General features: G+C 39.2%; 1 protein-coding gene across 1 annotated transcript in view; it reads left to right on the top strand.

The window, feature by feature from the left end:
- The first annotated feature begins 411 nt into the window (after positions 1-411).
- CCDC91 (coiled-coil domain containing 91) overlaps positions 412-11,572 on the top strand; it is a 347,220-nt gene continuing 336,059 nt past the window's right edge. Inside the window, exon 1 of the mRNA XM_044226465.1 lies at positions 412-478. The gene's annotated coding sequence lies outside the window, so the exon portion shown is untranslated. The remainder of the gene's footprint in view (positions 479-11,572) is intronic.

Below are 11,572 nucleotides of genomic sequence, written 5' to 3'. Positions count from 1 at the left end.
CCTACAGAATCCCAGATGGGAGTATCATTTGGGGACGGTTTTATTTGCATGCATTAGGCACAGAAACTGGGCCTGTCACTCACGAGGAAACAACCTGTAACTAACAGAAGGTAGCTCCTGCATCATCCCTTTTCAGAAGGCAACCCCCCCCTCCACCGTGGACCAGCCAATCCACTGAAGGCGTATCTCTGAAGATGGGGTAGCCTCAGCTCGGGCCACGTGACCCGCGTGTTGGCGTTGAGTGACAGCCGCAGCTTTGGGCGGGCCTTGAAGGAAATCAACTTCCGGGGGCAGAGGTGTTCGAAGCCGGGTGGTGCGTGGGCTACCCTAACTCGTGTGGCTGGGGTCGCGGTCCCCCCCCTCACGGGTTTGGGGTCGTGCCTCGGGTGTGCGCGTGCGGGGCCGTGTGCTGGGTGGCTCACCTGGCAGCGTGGGTGAGCGGCGCGGCGGCGGCGGCGGCAGCCAGAGCGGGGAGCAGGTAAATGGACGCTCGCCTTCCGGGCCTGGGTCTGGGGGCCGGGACCGCGCGAGGCCGGCGGCGCGCCGAGGCGGCCTGGGCGCGGGCGGGGAGCGCGGCCAGGCGTCGGTGTCGCGCCGGCTCCGGCCTCGCCCCCGGAGGTCGCCGGGACTCGAAGTCGGAGGCGTGACCCGCCCGGGGCTGGAGCGGAACCGCGCCAACCCGGCCGCTGGTGCCGACCGGTACTGGCTGTGCCGGCTGGTTTCTGCCCCTGCACGTTCCAGAATCGCGTCTTTCCGAACGTCTACGGACAAGTTCACGTGATTATTGTGTCACCGAACCTCCCACCGAACGGAGACTTAGATCCTTGCCGAGTTTTCACCGATGGCGCCTGAGTTGTGTCCCCCACCCCCGCCCTCCTTCGCTGTGCACACCGGCGTAAAGGCTCTGCGACGTCCGTCAGCCACATGTCCTTGTAGTTACTCCGGGCCACATGTTGCGGTGCAAGTGGCATTTGGGGATTAAGGCCGGAGCTAGTAACTTTCCAAGTGGTGAGGCATCCTTCATCCCTCTAAGTGCGCCCCCTTTCCCCACAATAAAGATGTTTCTTTCCATATCCCATGGTGTGTACTGTGGAAAGCTTTGGACATGAAACCTATTTCTGGCTTCACTTTGAGGAGGGGTAACACTATTAAAAGCAGTGCTGGTTGTTTTTTTGGTAGGAGGATGTTGCTGCTGCTACTCTCACTTGCTTCCATGATGGGAGTTGGGGCAGAGCCTGGTTTCCTGGAGGGTGAAGCCCTGGCCACAGCTGTAGGTGACTCAGCAGCCCCTTAAGAATTCCGACTCCTTTCCTCCCCTTCCTTTCCGAACTGTACAGACACTGATGCCACCTTCCTCTCCAAGTATTTAGCCGGGCGGTAGTTGGGTGATGGCTTTTGGGAGTAGTGTTTGCATGTTCCTGGGGGGGAGTGATTGGGGTGGGCTAACATTTCACCCTACAGTTTAAGGCAAAATACCCAGAATATTTAGTTGGGTGGGAGAACAGGGAGTGACAGTGGATTCACTTTGTTCTCTGACATCAGAGAGCTCTACGTTTCTAATTAATCCTGTTTGCCCTGTGCTACAATTTCTGTGGCAATGAAGGAGTTGGCAATACGTACTGTGCCTGTTAGGTAGATGGAGCAGGGGGGATGCCAGGGAGAGTGCACCTGCGTGGTGCAGGCTAGCCAGAAAATTGTGTGGTCCACAATCGCCCTGGTTACAAAGTTGGCTGGCTAGGAAAGCTGTTCTGTGGGCTTGGAAATCTTACAATGAATTGGTATCCTAGCAACAGTATAAGCCAAATGGAATAAACATAAAGAAAACAGTGATGGAAGTTACAATTTACCTCTTTAATACATGGAAAAATGTATCTTCTTAGTGGAGTAATAAGCTCAAAACTTCTTAGAGCCTTTTATAATCATCTTAATACCAGTTAAAAAGAAACTGCAGAGTCATCAGAGAGCGACAGCACTTATTTATTTATTTATTTTTTGGTCACAGTAAAAACAAAAAGGAATTAGTTGATCTGAAGGTTAAGTGGATAAATAGGAATTTGCCTCGTAAGAAGCATATTATCTTGTTCCCCTAGCTGTAGATGTATGATTTATGAAGTATATGGGATTGTTTAGTTATAGGAAGGTTTATTATATTTCTCTTAATAGTATTTGTGGGGGCAGTGCATTGGACTGGATGAGACTATTTCCATTAGTAAACTGGAAGGGAGTGTTAGGTGACTTGTCCCCAGATTCTTGCTCATAATCACAGTGCTCCTTTATCAACCTGTTCCTTAGAACTTTTGGTCTTGTAAGTTCATCAAGTTTTATTTTTTGCCGTCCAAAAATGGGACCTTAATGAAAAAGACAACCTCTGTAGATTAATTCTTCATGTCAATGTCTGTTTCTTCTTACTGATAAGTCTTGATGATTAGTTTTTTTTGATTTGCAGTATTTCTAAGGATTTTTTTTGTTTGTTTCCTCAGTCTCCCCTACCCGCAAAACCAGTGAGATAGGTTAAGCTCATTTAATTTGATGCGTATATTTCAAAAGGGCATGTCCTATGTCCTTTAAAATTTAGGTTTATTGAACTATATAATTTGTAATTTAAAATTATCATTCAATCAGAAGTTATATACAGATTTTTGACTGTGAGGGTGTTGTTGCCCCTAACCTGAACTTGAGTTGTTTAAGGGTCTGCTGTAGTTCATTTTCTTGTTTAATTGTACTGCCTAGGACCTCCACTATGATGTTGAATAGGACAGGTAAGAGTAGGCATCCTTGCCTTGGTTTTCATCTTAGTGGGTAAGGCATGCAATCTTTTACCATTAAATAATTAGCTGTAGGTTTTTTGTAAACAGTTTTCATCAGTTTGGGGGAGTTTTCTTAGCTTCTAGTTTGCTGTGAAGTTTTTTTTTTTTTTTTTAAATCATGAATGAATATTGTACTTCTTTTTTTTCATTATGGAGATCATAGTTGTATAGAAGAAAATTGGGAAATAATCCAATGGAAAAAAGCTAACCCATTTCTGTTAATATGAAATAACCTCTGCTAATATTTTGCTGGCTTTTCCTTCAGTCTTTTAATTTTACAAACATTTTAAAAACAACTATAAATGTTGTTTTATATTTTTCCCTTGTCACTTAGCATTACATTGTAAGTGCTTATTATGTCATGAGTTTTTTGAGAACTTGATTTGTAAGTTCTTGATTTATAGTTAAGTTTTTCCAGTTAGAATTAGCATTAAACATCTTTGTACATAACTCTGGTAAGATTCTTTTAATCTATTTTTTTAAATGTGGTTGTTACTCAAAGTGCATGAAATTTTTTTTCAGATTCTTAATATACACTGCCTGTTTGTTTCATTTGATGTTCTTAGATTTTTTTCCTCTGGGTTTTTTGTAATAAATTTGGGAGCAAAATTTCTGGGCATCACTTTAAGGTAGAATCCTAGAATTTCAGAAACCATCTAGTTCAAACTATTTCTTTTATAGGTGTAGAGTCTAAAATAGTTAAATGATTTTTCTGCCAACATTGTTATTTTGCTGCGAGTGATCTAAACAGAATTCCTGATGCATTTTGTGTCATGTGAAATACAATTCATGTTCTCTTTTTGATAAGAATTAGAGTAGTCTTTGAGTTTAGCATCATGCAGATACTCTATATGTTGTTTTATTGAAATCCAATCAGTACCTTTTGAGGTAGGTAGTATTTTTCTCAATTCATAGCCAGAGAAATTAAGTCTCAGACAAGTGAGCACTTATCCAAGGTTGCATAATAGTAAGTGGTAGAATTAGGGTTTGATCACAGGTCTTCCTGAATCTTGTTTTACTCATAGACTACACTGCTGAGTTCTTATAAGCATTTTGTATATATTGTGTTTATTCTGAATCTGTCTTAATTTTGATGCTTGAAATAAACTTACTAAATTAATAACTCAACGTGAGATAGTATTAGTCAATTCTAAAATGTATACCCCAATTTATGTCTTTTTATATTTTTAAATTTTAAATTTAGACATTTCTTTGCCTGTACCCTATTTCCTTCTCTGTCAGATCTTCAAAAAGATATTTGTTAGCTATATGCCATAGAATTCTATTAAAGAATTAGGGATAAGTTTAGGGCACCTGGGTGGCCCAGTCAGTTAAGCATCTGCCTTCAGCTCAGGTCATGATCCCAGAGTCCTAAGATGGAGCCCCGCATCAAGCGACCTGCTCAGTGGGGAGTTGTCTTCTCCCTCTTCTTCTGCCCCTCTTCTTCCCCCAGGCGCGCGCTCTCTCTCTCAAATAAATTAACAAATAAATAAGTCTTAAAAAAAAAAAAAAAAGAATCAGGGATACATTTAACGTTACTAGTGAGGGATACAACAATTTTAAAAATTTTGAAATGGGAAGCATTTTTTTTTTAGTTACAGATTTAATAAATGAAGAACAGAGATGATGTTACTCACTTTAAAATGCATATAATAATTCTTTTAAAGCTGTTTTCCTTAGAAGGATAAGTACATTTTGGCATATATATAACGCAGTCCAAACAGAGAGTCTTGTAGGCTAAGTATATAAATGAAGTAACCACAATTTTGTGAAGTGCGAAAACACTTTTTCCTGGTATTCAGAGACGACTGACTTTCTTTTCCTTTTGTCAGCCTTGTTATCATTGACCATGTGTATCTTCTACCAAAAGTAGGCCTAGATAATGGAGAGACCAGCCAAATCACCTTTTATGTTGTGTCCGACCTCGTGGTAAGAGACGATCTGCATGATCATTTCAAGATGCTTGACTTCTGTGTTATGAGAATTCAGAACTTCTGCAGTTGTGGTAGACAGTGTTGCAGTATTATGTGAGATCCATTGATCTGTGCGTGTGCTTCACTGATAGGGGCTGCATGAATATTACTAAAAAACTAAATCAATCCAAGATAGTTAATAAAAGTGAGAGTATGATTTTTTTTTTTTATTTTTTAAAGATAATTGAGTTTTTATTTTTTTTTTAAATTTTATTTATTTGTTTGACAGAGAGAGATCACAAGTAGGCAGAGGCAGTCAGAGAGAGGAAGGGAAGCAGGCTCCCTGCTGAGCAGAGAGCCCAATGCAGGGCTCGATCCCAGGACCCTGGGATCATGACCTGAGCTGACGGCGGAGGCTTTAACCCACTGAGCCACGCAGGTGCCCCTAGTATGATTATTTTAATTATGAATTTGATAAAGACAACTTAAAATGAGGTTATACCTTTTATTCATAGTTTGCCCAAATTGAGTATGAAAAATTGAAAATAAGTTAATGATACCCAAGTGGCATTAAATGGGCCACCTGCCCTGAATCACAAGACAAATTGAGATGAATATTTTCTTTTCTGCAGAATGGGAAAAACATTTTTTATTTATTGCTGATGGTTTTTATGAAGTATTTAGATATTTTATGTTTCTTTTGTCTGGTATGCAGGAGAGGTACATTTTATTGATTTCTTTTTAGGACTAGCTTCTGATTAAAGTGACTGGTGGTGTAAAATATCTCTTGCTTATTTAGTATATGTGATTTTCCCCCCCAAGTCATATTAGTTAAGAATACTTGTATACTACATTTTGTTGTAAGAGTCATTTGAAGGAGACTTTATTTTCATTGATGCATTGAGTTTATTTTCTTTAGTTCCAAAATTAGGTGTTACTGAGCTTGCTTTTCTTGTTATCAGCAGAAGAAAGGAGTGCCACAAGGTTATTCTCATTGTCACAGTCATGAACATAAAAATGATTTCCATATGATTGATGAGAAGTTCTCTGACCACTTAGAATCTTATCAGATTGCAAAACATTTTATTGTGTGAGTCCTACAAAATACTTAGGAATAGAAAATTTTACGAACAAGTGAGACAACATATACATGAAATTTTTGGAGATTTTTTTCTCCCACAAAGAAGGGCCATGGATATTATTATCATAGTTACTTTCATCTGATCAGAATAATTCATCAGGTTGTTCAGGTGGTGAATTGGGAATCGTAAGGCTGGATCTGATTCTTTAATCAGCATAGACTTTTTTCCCACTCTATAAAATGTTTCGGAATCCATCTCTTGCTGGTGTGTGTGTGTGTCTGTTGTATGTTTGTATTTTGGGAAGTACACTTTGGAAAGTTTTTGGCCATTATTTCTTCAAATATTTTTTCTGCCCCTTTCTCTCCCTCTTCTTCTGGGATTGCCATAGTGCGTTTGTTGGCATGCTTGATGGGTTCCCATCCTATGGTTTCCCAAGACCATCAGGTCTCGGAGGATCTGTTTGTTCCCTTCATTCTTTTCTCTTTCTGTTCCTCAGATTGATTAGTCTCAGTTGAGGAAGTACAAAAATTGGACCGTGGATTGGTCTATCACCTACTGAGTGTATTGAGTGTATTTATTGGTGCTTAACACTCCATGTTAGACATATGGAAAAGAAACAGGCATTTATAAGGACAAAGAGCAATCAAGGAAGAAATAAATAAAGCTTTACCAGTAGTAACTAAGTTGGGAGTTACAGAGGAGGAGTTATTGGTAGGCTGAGAAAGAGGGGTTGAGATACTAGAAATTTCAATAGATGTGAATGGCAAGTTCTGTGGGAATAATAGCCTGCTGTAAATACAAGGATACAAAGTTTTCGTAAGAAAGTGAGTTTTAGAGGTTAAGATCCTGGATTGAGGCAGTTATTCAATATCACAAATACAGTGACTGCTACCTGCATTTATGGAACAGATACTGCAGTGATATATTGTGATTCTATAGAGCAATATATAGTAAAGGCAATAATAGTAGTCTCTGTTTTTAAGTATCTGTAATATAGCAGGCACTGCAGTGGACGCTTCAAACTTTTTTTGAACACTTCTTTTTGATTTTTTTTTACTGAGGTGAAACATAATATAGAATTAATCATTTTAAAGTGTATAATATATAATCATTTTAAAATGTGTAATATTTTAAAGTGTATAACTATTGTGAATAGTGCTACTGTAGCATTTGTGTGCCAGTATTTGTTTGTGTACTTGTATTCAGTTTTCTTGGGCATATATGTAGGTATGTAGGGGTAGAATTTCTGGTTAATATGGTAATTCTGTATTTACCATGTTGAGAAATTGCTAAGCTATTTTCTTAAGGGGCTGTATATATTATTTCCTACCAGCAATGTATGAGGATTCCAGTTTTTCCACATCTTCAACACTTTTTTTTTCCTTCTTTTTTTGTTTATAGCCATTCTAGTGGATGTGAACTGCTACCTCGTTGTGGTTTTGATTTGTATTTCCCTAATGATGATATTAAACAATGCTTTCTAAGTGTTTTTGGTTATTTTTATCTTTCTTGAAGTGTTTATTCAGTTCTTTTGCTGATTTTGAAATTGGGTTGCTTATCTTTTTGTTGTTGAGTTTTAAGAGTTCTTCTGGATATTAGACCATTATTAGATAAATGATTTGCTCATGTTTTCCCAATTCTGTAGATAGTGTTTTCTCTTTTGTATTTTTTTTTTTAAAAGATTTTATTTATTTATATGAGAGAGAGAGAGAAAACAGGTGGGAGAAGGGGCAGAGGGAAAGAGAGAGGGAGAGGGAGAAGCAGACACCCTGCTAAGCAGGAAGCCCGATGCAGGGCTCAGTCCCAGGACCCCAAGATCATGACCTGAGCTGGAGGCGGACGCCTAACTAACTGCACCACTCCAGAGTCCCTGTTTCCTTTTCTGGTTAATGCCCTTTGATACACAAAAGTTTTAAATTTTGATTAAATTTAGTGAGTTTTTCTATTGTTGCCTGTGCTTTTTGGTGTCATATCAAAGAATCCATTGCCAAATGAAGGTAATGATTTCCCCTTTGTTTTCTTCTGTAGTTTTAGTTGTATCTAGCTCATTGATCCATTTTGAGTTAACTTTGGTTTATTATGTGAGATAGGGGGTCTATGGAATTTTTTAATTAAATATTTTTGTTAAGTATTTTATGTGTTTTGCTGCTACCTCCTTTGTTTACTCAATAATATGTTTATGAAATTTATCCATGTTGATACATATAGCACTAGTTTTTTCATTTATACTACTTTATCATGTTGAATGGCTTTTGCTAATTCTTAATTTCATCTATCTAAATGGACTTTTAGATTATTTCTTTTTTTGGTATTTTAAACAACATGGCAATGAATTTTCTTCATTTTTTCTGATGCACGTGAAGGAATTTTTCTAGGGTCTGCCATAGAATTTGCTGGTTCTTATGGTAAGAACATCTTCAAGTTAGGTATTATTCAATTATTCTCCAAAGCCTTTCTTCCCACTTTGCTCTCATTATTAATATCTGAGAATGTTTCTTCATCCTTACCAATATTTGGTATAATTACTTTTGTATTTTTTTTGCTAATCTGATGGGTATAAGTTTCATTGTCACTAACATCTCTGCCCCTGATTACTAATGAGAATGACCATTTTTCCACGTATTTATTATCCACATGGGTAATTCTGTGAATTATCTGTTCATATATCTGCCATTTTAGTGGTGTTTTAGAAGGGAATGGTAGTAAACGTGCATGTTCAATACTCCATATTTAACTGGAAGTGCCTCCTGCTCATTCTGGCTTTGGAGGCAAGTATTCAAGGCTTCTGCTGATGAGGAAATCTTAACTGACCTTCCGGAGACGTTCAGATTCCTTTTTGCCCTCAGTCTTTGCATACCTGTGTGGTTGCATGTGTTTTTACAGCTTATTTCTTCCTCTTTGCCAGACTAAGTACCATGAGGCAAGGGCCAATTTTACTGCCGTTATATCCTTAGTGCCTAACAGGGGTCTTGAACATCAGAGGTGCTAGTTAATACCTGTTGAGTTAACGAACAGAAGAGGAATGATGAGTAAGGGGAGCTGATACATAAGACATTCTGAAGAAGGATCCAAGGCATCTGAGGAGGTGAAAGCATGGGCATGGGCATGGGCATGGGCTTAGGACCTCAACATTTTTAAACTTTTATTGTAGTTTACATTATGTATTGATACTTTCTTCTCTAATCTAAGACAGTGGCTTTATTGATCATTATATTCTTCAGTAGCATGTAGTTGGTTTTCATTAAATAATTACTGGGTGAATAAAAATCAGACCTTTGACTGACTTACAGATTTAAAAAAAAAACCCATTTATTTATTTATTTGAGAGAGAGCATGGAGGGGAGGGGCAGAGGAAGAGGGAGAGAGGGTCTTTAAGCAGACTCTGCACTGTGTCCAGAGCCCAGCGTGGCGCTCAGTTTCATGATCCTGAGATCATGATCAGAGCCAAAACCAAGAGTCAAATGCTTAACCAAACAGGTTCCCCTGGGTATGCATGTATGTATTTTTCATTTTTTTCACAAGGGACTGTAAGGTTAGGTATTTCCAAGATACATCTCTTTATTTTCTTTTATTCCTCTTACTATGTTTGAACCTGGCTTTGGGCCAGGTATTTTTTGTCACCAGACAGATGTGCCATAATTGGGTGGTGTATGTTGCTGCCAAAGTCTCACCATAAAGTTGTTGAAGGTGATAAAGTGGGTTTCTAGAAGTATAGCTGATTCTTCCATGGTGTCTACTGAATAAAAACATGAACTGAAAACGTCTATACAGAATTAAAGAAATACTTATATGAAATTAAATGAACCTACTAAATAAAACTCACTAATGTCAGGGCCGTCACCCAATAGCTAGCATTTTTTGGACTTGATTATATATTTACTCATGAAGGAATAGCATCAGTTGACATCTCTGTAGGATTCTGACAATATGGGATATAAAAAATGTCGGTAGTGCTTAGATTGCCCTAAGGGAAGGCCTTGGATTTTTAGCTAAAATTGTGGCTAGGGAAAGTTCTTCAAATATTGTTCATAAAGGGTCAGGTTTGTCAGGGATATACTCAATTTAAGTGTGGTTCACAACATGAGGGTTATTTATTTTTTTTGTTAGCACACATGCTGTGTTTCTCTGGAAGAAATAGGGTAGGTGTTACAGGTCTTTCATAGATAGTTTTTTCTCAATTAGTAAGTTTTGGAAGTGAAAAAACTACAGGTGTTGATACTAAAGTTAGGATCAGATAAACAAATGAGCTTGGTGATGATAGTGGTACTTTCAGTTCAAGAAGAAATAAAAATTAGTGATTAGAACAAGTTTTGTATCATGTTGGAAAAAAATGAGCAAAAAAGCCCTTACTGTGTTTCCCTTGGTAAACAAGTCTATTTCTCTTACAGGGCACCATTAGCAGATTAAGACCTTTGATAAATGTATAAACATGGATTTAATAATTGTCAAAACTGAATTTATAAAAGTTAAAGGACAACTGAGATATGTTGGGGAGCAACAGTGAGGTCAGTAGAAATCTTTATTGAGCCCTGACTTTGTTTTATTTAGGTACGTATCTGTACTAGCCGCTGGAGGATACAGAAATAAATGTTACTTGGTCTCCAAGAATGTAACAGTCAAGTAGGTGACAGTAGTATGAACCAATACATTGTAGTGAGGACATAAATTGGTAAGGAATGGGTTTCTGAAATTTGATATAGAGGCATTTGGGAAGATCCTGATGAAGCGGGAGATATTGAACCCCTAAATGTTTTCCTCATTTGGTTGTGTTACTCTGGCCCTTTTACTGATTGACTCAGAAAACGAGTATTCAGTGGCACCCAGAACAAGAGAATGCTCTGCAGTAGGTTCAGGTCTCTGTGCAAGCTGCTCTGTTGCTGGGATCATATGATACAGCAGATTCAGTGGTGTTTGGGGTATCAGTGGCAGTGTCAATGGGGTGTTTAGAACCTTTATCAGGCTGTGATAGGTAAATCATACTACAGATCCTTAGGATTTAGACCAAAGCCTGCCCTTCTCTACTGATAACTATGCCTTTCTGAGAAATAGCTGTTGATTTGCTAATGGGTTGTAGATTCTGCTTAACTGTGGGCCACCAAGTTACCATGGGACCTGAACTGCTCGGTACTAAGTGGGTGGTTATCTGACCCACCAAGCCATAAAGTTGGGCATGGACAGCAGTGGTCTATCATCAAATGGAAACAGTATGTATCTAATCAGGCCTGAGAATCGCTTCTCGGCCTTTTGGCCAAGATCAAGTGTAATCAGGCCTGAGCAGGCCCGGAAGACAACAATACTTTACGAGAAGGAGGGGCTCAAGTGCCCGTAGTCCCTGCTCTGCTAGCATCTTCTTCTTCTTCTTCTTCTTTTTTTTTTTAAGATTTTATTTATTTATTTGTCAGAGAGAGAGAGCACAAGGACACAAAGTGGCAGGCAGAGGCAGAGAGAGACTGCACTTAAGGCTTCATGGGAAGTTCCCTAAGGTTAATTGACTGTAAGACAAGACTCAGATGTGATTTACAGATGGTTCTTCATGATATGCAGGTACCACCTGAAAATGGGCAGCTGTAGCCCTGTGGCCCCACTCTGGAGTATCCCTGAAAGACAGTGGTGAAGGCCAATCCTTCCAGTGGGGAGGATTTTGGGCAGTGCACCTGGTTGCTCACTTTGTTTGGAAGGAGAAGTGGGCAGATGGATGATTGTATTGTTTCATGGGTTATGACCAGTGGTTTGGCTGGATGGTCAGGGACTGGGGAGGAATATGGTTGAA

Source organism: Neovison vison, chromosome 12, assembly GCF_020171115.1.
Source record: "Neovison vison isolate M4711 chromosome 12, ASM_NN_V1, whole genome shotgun sequence".
In the NCBI taxonomy this organism is placed as follows: domain Eukaryota; kingdom Metazoa; phylum Chordata; class Mammalia; order Carnivora; family Mustelidae; genus Neogale; species Neogale vison.
This window is presented reverse-complemented; position numbering and strand designations above follow the sequence as displayed.